This window comes from Lactuca serriola, chromosome 2, assembly GCF_051521515.1.
Source record: "Lactuca serriola cultivar US96UC23 chromosome 2, Lser_US96UC23_V15, whole genome shotgun sequence".
In the NCBI taxonomy this organism is placed as follows: domain Eukaryota; kingdom Viridiplantae; phylum Streptophyta; class Magnoliopsida; order Asterales; family Asteraceae; genus Lactuca; species Lactuca serriola.
Genome location: NC_136409.1, coordinates 50407601 through 50414184, shown reverse-complemented (window position 1 = coordinate 50414184; position 6584 = coordinate 50407601).

Sequence of the window (6584 nt, the reverse complement as noted above, 5' to 3'; positions counted from 1 at the left end):
GCTTTTGATGGGAAGCGTGCAAAATGGAAACGTTTTTCTCTATCATGCGTAATCATAGGAGCTGCTAACTGTCACGCGTCAATCAACTCAGGAACCGATTCGTTTTTCAAGAAGATTTGGGGGCGGATTTTTCTCTCTCTTCTACACACGGTATAAAGGGTAAACCCTAAGTTCTTTTACCTCTTTACTGCACCCAATTTTCTGAGAGAAAACAAAGACTCTTTTCTACAACTGTTCATCTCCTTCTTCGAAGCGCTCATCAATGGCGGATTCCTCCTCTGTTCATGAAACCTACCATACTCTCCCAATCCGACCCCGGCAAAGCTTGGTCATTGATCTCACCCCATATTCCTACGATGGCTTCATGTACCCTATTGTGGAGTGTCTTAAACACTCTCCACCGGTTCTCGCTCTGACCAAGGTTGAAATCGTTCCTATAGAGTGTTTATCCCACATTTTCTCTACTGCCCACTTCGACAAGTCTGTTGATCGAATTTTCTTCGAAATTCTTGATACCAAAACCTCCATCTCCAAAGAGTGATTCTGCTCACTTCTAGGGTTTGAACCTGATGAGACGAGGGTTAACCCTGAGTCGATTTCTGTGGGACAGTTTTTCTCCATGTTTTACAACATGGGTTACACTAAGATTCTTACCACAGTCACGAAGTTTAAGAAATCGTGTCTTCCTCCTTAGTGGAATGGATTCTTCACGATACTGTTCAAGGGTCTATCAGAGAGAAGTGTCGGTTCTGATGGGGCTAGTCATCTGTTCATGGCGATTCTCTGCGGGTTGTACACAGGCGTCAATCTCGATTATGGATCAGTTTTGTGGCAGCAGTTAATCCAAAGCCTTGCCTCTACCTCTCGCCATTCTGAAATTTCATATGCAAGGTTCTGGACGCTCGTCACAAAATGGGCAATGGTCAAGTACCATGTTCCCATTGTGGCTACATCTCCATTCTCCTCTATTGGCACCTTCCACACTACGAAGATCATTGTGACGGATCCTTCCAAGTTTCAGTTTGTTGGCTCAATTACTGAGTCAATGTATGCATGTGTATCAAGGGAGAGTTGCATCATCAAGACCTACAAGGAATTGCTTCCTTCGGGTCCCAGAGCGCTCACTCCAGAGATGATTTTGTCTATCCATGACGCCGACAAGCCTGCTCCCAGGGGCAACAAACCAGAAAAGGGGAAAGACAAGAAGGTGGTCAAAGGGGAAAAAGGCCCTTCTCCTAAGAAGAGAAAACCTACGAAGGCAGCCCAATCGCCTCCACCAAAAAAGAGGAAAACCCAGCCCAGGAGAAAACTCATTCTTGCCTCTTCCTCCAGTGAATCAGAGGATGAGAGTTCAGACTCAGAGGAGTCGCTTCGAGGCGACACTCCTCCCCGTTCTCCTTCACCTGACGTACCAGTTTCAACCAAACCTATCTCTCCTCTCCCAATAACTATCTCTATTTCCATTCCACCCATAACCTCCACTACTCATATTCCACCCACTTCTATTCCCGTACCACCTCCTATTTTCTCAGACGCTACAACAACAACAACCACTGGAGTTCGAACCAATGTATCTGATACGGGGGCTCGTACTTCAGCACCCAAACCTACACCTGCAACCGAACATACTTCCACACCCGAACCCACCACCACAACCGAACCTCCACCTTCACCTTCATCTCCCAACCACTCCACAGATATTGGGACTTTTCTTGGAGGGGAAGACATGACCTTTGATTCTGTCTACTACAGTCCCTACCAGGTTCAAAGAGATGATGACGATGATGCTCCTGTCACTAAAAAGCATATCAAGGAACTTCATGAGAAAATCGACTGTCTTATCGCTTCCTCCTCCTCTTCTCGGTCCAATATTTTAGAGGCTGCCATTCAGGGGCTAGTTGATTCTTTCACCAAGGCACTACTGCTATAGAAGCATCTACAAAGGCCTATGCTGCTGCGACTGAAAAAGTCGAAAAAGTATTTCATGATGCTAACAATCTCTTACAGTCTTTACAGGGGGCCGCTGAATCCAATGCAACAAAGGTTGATTCCATTGTTGAGAAGCTGGATACTTCTTTCGCATCAGAACAAAAACTCTTTGCCGGTCTTCATCAGACTCTTGCAGCTGACAATAAATCTTTTCAGGCAGCTGTTGAGGAGCGATTGACCAAGCTCCAAGAAAACCTTGCTTCAGGGAACTCTGTGATGGATGCGCTTGCTCGCTAAACCACTACTCTAAAGGTCAAGAGTCTTCAGCTTTCTCAATCTGAAAAGGAAGTTGCATCTCTCCGATCTGAGCGAGCGATTATTTTTACTTGTGTTTCGGATGTCCATGCCGCCCTCTACAACATTATTGAAGCACACAACCTAATGCTGAACTACTCAGTGAGGCGAACTCTAGCAGAGAAGCTTGCTCCCGCCCTTGACCTGCTCAACAAAATTGAGGGGCTTCTTGAGTTCGTTGCCCATCCAAAACAAAGGGGAGAAGGGGTTTCAAAGGGCGAAAAACAATCTCAACCGCCTCCTACTTCTACATCAGCTTCAACTCAAACAACCAAACCTCCAACAACTGGTCAGACTTCAAGTTCGGGTGCTCAAGATAAAGGGAAAAAGATTCTTGGTGATAGTGATGGTGATGATGACAAAGAGACCATTGCTGATCTCTTGAAGAAACAGGCTAGGGAGAAGGATTCAGATATGAGTGCTCGTATTGCCAGAGAGGCAGAAGCGAATGAAAGAAAGATGAAGGAGGCTCACGATCTCCTTGAAAGTCGGAAAACCCTACTCCCTCCATGGACTCTCGAGAAGCTTATCAAAGAAGCTATCGATACCCCCAACATCCTCTGGCTTGAACCGGTGATTTCCTTGGACAGGGTTAATTCTGTCAACTCTCAGTTCGACATGCCCTTGACCCAAAAGGCCTTCATATTTCATGCATTTCCCATGTCGCTGATGTCCCTCATCCTCACCCGAAGGTCGATAGGGAGCTTGTTGAATTCTATCTGAGGTCTGCTCAGCCTCAGTATCAGACATGGAGTGCGCAGAAGATCATAAATGTTCGGGTCCTTAAACCCTTTCGGCAGGGTAACTTCACAAATGTCCGGTTCAAGGTGTTGAGGGGGTCAGCTAAAACCGAACATGCCATTTCTCTTGCTGATCTTCCTAACCTGAATCCACATGATTGGATCATCCTACATAACATCCTCCTCACTAATGAAGCTGAATATGGGCCAATCATAGATCACTTCAAAAGGATGTTGGTTTGCTACATCATGGAGGTTGGCAAGATGGATCAGGAGATTGCGAGTGTTTTCAAGAAAAAGCCCACTTCATGCTCACCAGGAATGAAGGTCAAAAATGCCTGTTCGCCTTGGCAGACAAGCATCTATATACCATTTCATGCTTGGAACATGTTCTGGGGATCATCAATCGATGCAAGCAGAATTCTGAAGATGACAAGAAATATTTTGATGATATGATCCAGTGGTACATTCATTTCAGACAAACCATCCTTGCAATCATTCCTCATCTGTTCGACACCATGAAGAAAGTTCTTGCAGCTGGACCCAGCAAGCCGAAGTAGAGTCTCGCTCCAATTGACGCAAATGGGGAGATTGTAGGGTCCATTAGGTGTTGCGTCTTGGGCTCGGTTTGTAGTCCAATTTTGTATCCGGATTGGGCCTGTCAATCCGTGATTTATTTATTAGGGTTTAGTGTTTATAGATGCTTGCATGCATCTTTGTACGTAAGAATTTGGAGTCGATCATTCATAGCGAATACTTTTATCGATTGTAACCCTAAACAGCCTCTACAGTAGAAGTTCTTTATCGAGCTCTGCTGAGGCATGAATCTATTGAATCATTCAGCATATTTTGATTCATTCCTGTGTTTGATTTTTCTGTTCGTATTATTGTGATTAACATGCTTAAGATCTAAACGATCAAAGAGTTTTTCAACTCATCAAAGAGTGATCATGGAACTGAGTTTAAGAACAATGTTCTTGATTCATTTTTAGTGGATAAAGGCATTTCTCATAATTTCTCATCTCCATATACACCATAACAAAATGGTATCGTTATGTGAAGAAATCGATCTCTATGCGAAGCTGCAAGAACAATGTTGGCCTATGTGAATCTTCCACAATATCTTTGGGCTGAAGCAATTTCAACTGCATGCTTTACTCAGAATAGATCTTTCATCCATCGATGTTTTAATATTACTCCTTATGAAATCATCAATAACAGAAAACCTAATATCAAATTTTTCCATGTTTTCGGATGCGGGTGCTTTATTATGAATATTAAGGATAATTTTTCAAAATTTCAAGCAAAAGCTGATGAAGGGATTTTCCTTGGATATTTGCATAATTATGTTGTTTATCATGTTCTAAACAAACGAAATCGAAAAGTGGAAGAAACATTTAATCTTACTTTTGATGATTATTATATTAAACAATTTGATAAACAATTTGACAATCATCCAATATTACAAGAAAATCAAACTGAATCTGAAAATATACTATCATTCGATATCGATTATGACTTGATTTTTGGAAATTCAGATTATGTTGCAAATGCTGAATATAATGCTCCTGATAATCATGTCACTGAAGTTTCAAAACTAAATGATGATTCAACATCATCTCCTCAAACAATGGGCGAAAGTATGCATAATGAACCAGTGGAGGGGGAATACTCAGATTCGAACACTCTACTTGAGGGGGAGCATTCTATCGAGGGGGAGAATGAAAGGGAATGTGATGATGTTGAGGGGGAGCAATTAAATGATCATATTGAGGGGGAGTTAAATAACAATAATGAAACTTATAATGATATTAATGATGTTGGTTCAATTGCAGGATCTGAAAATGAAGAAATGTACGAAGATGCACCTTTGAACTTCGATCCAGCTTATCCACCAATGGACAAATGGACAAAAGATCATCCGAAGGAACAAATAATTGGTAATCCACAAGAAGGAGTTTTAACTAGAGCTCAAATTCGTGCGAATAATGAGGTATTAAATGCTCATCAAGAATTTTGTATGTTCAACGTTTTTATCTCTAAAATTGAACCAAAAACAGTTAAGATTGTAATGGAACACTCATATTGAGTTGTTGCAATGCATTCTGAGTTGTATGAATTTGAACGAAATAAGGTTTGGAGGTTAATTCCGAAACCAAATGATGTTTCGATTGTCGGATTAAAATGGATTTTCAAAAATAAAACCGACAAAGATGGAAATATAATTCGAAACAAATCTAGACTTATTGTTAAGGGATATTCTCAACAAGAAGGAATTGATTACGAAGAAACTTTTTCCCTTGTTGCAAGACTCGAGGCAGTTTGCATATTTTTGGCTTATGTAGCTCACAAGATTTTGATGTATATCAAATGGATGTGAAGTGTGCATTTCTGAATGGAGAACTCGAAGAAATAGTGTATATAGAACAACCTACAGGTTTTATAAACGAAGAACATCCATATTATGTTTATATTTTAGATAAGGCAGTTTATGGTTTGAAACAAGCACCATGAGCCTGGTATGCAACTCTTACTTCATTTTTGAAGCAATCTAAATATAAACAAGGATCAGTTGACACCACATTATTTCGTAAGAAAGTTGGGAATCATCTAATGCTTGTTCAAATTTATGTTGATGATATTATTTTTGGCTCAACTAACCCTGCTTTGTCTAAAGAATTCGAAGATCTGATGAAGAGTAAGTTCGAAAGGAGTATGATGGGAAAAATTAATAATTTTTTTGGTTTGAACATTCGTCAAAACAGAGAAGGAATTTTCATTAATCAAGAAAAATACACAAAGAATCTGCTCAAAAAGTTTGGCTTGGTGAATAGCACAAAATTATGCATTCCAATGGCAACTTGCATTAAACTCACTCCATCGTTAGATAAACCCGCCGTTGATATAACTTTGTACAGAAACATGATTGGATCTTTACTTTATTTTACTGGAAGTAGACCTGAAATCATGTTTTCTGTTTGTAATTGTGCTAGGTATCAATCAAATCCTCGAGAACCACATCTCACTACTGTGAAAAATATCTTTCGTTATCTTAAAGGAACATCTTCACATGGATTGTGGCACCCTTCGAATATTGGATTTTTTATCAAGCATATTCGGATGCCGATTTGGGAGGATGTAATCTAGACAGGAAAAGTACAAGTGGTGGTTGTCAATTACCTGATGGTGCATTGGTAAAGTTGGCAATCGAAAAAGCAGACATGTGTTTATATCTCAACGGCCGAAGCTGAATATGTTGCTGCTGCTGGTTGCACATCACAGATAATATCGATTCAAAGTCAATTAAGTGATTATGCAATTAATATGAAAAAGATTCCTTTATATTGTGATTCACAAAGTGCAATAAGAATTTTCCATAATCCTGTGCAGCATTCGAAGACCAAACACATTGCTCTTCGCTATCACTTCATAAAAGATCATGTAGAAGATGGGAATATTGAAGTTCATTTTGTGAAAACTACTGATCAATTGGCTAATATTTTCACGAAAGCATTGGATGAAAAATCGTTTGTAAGAATTTTAGAAGGACTTGGAATGGTT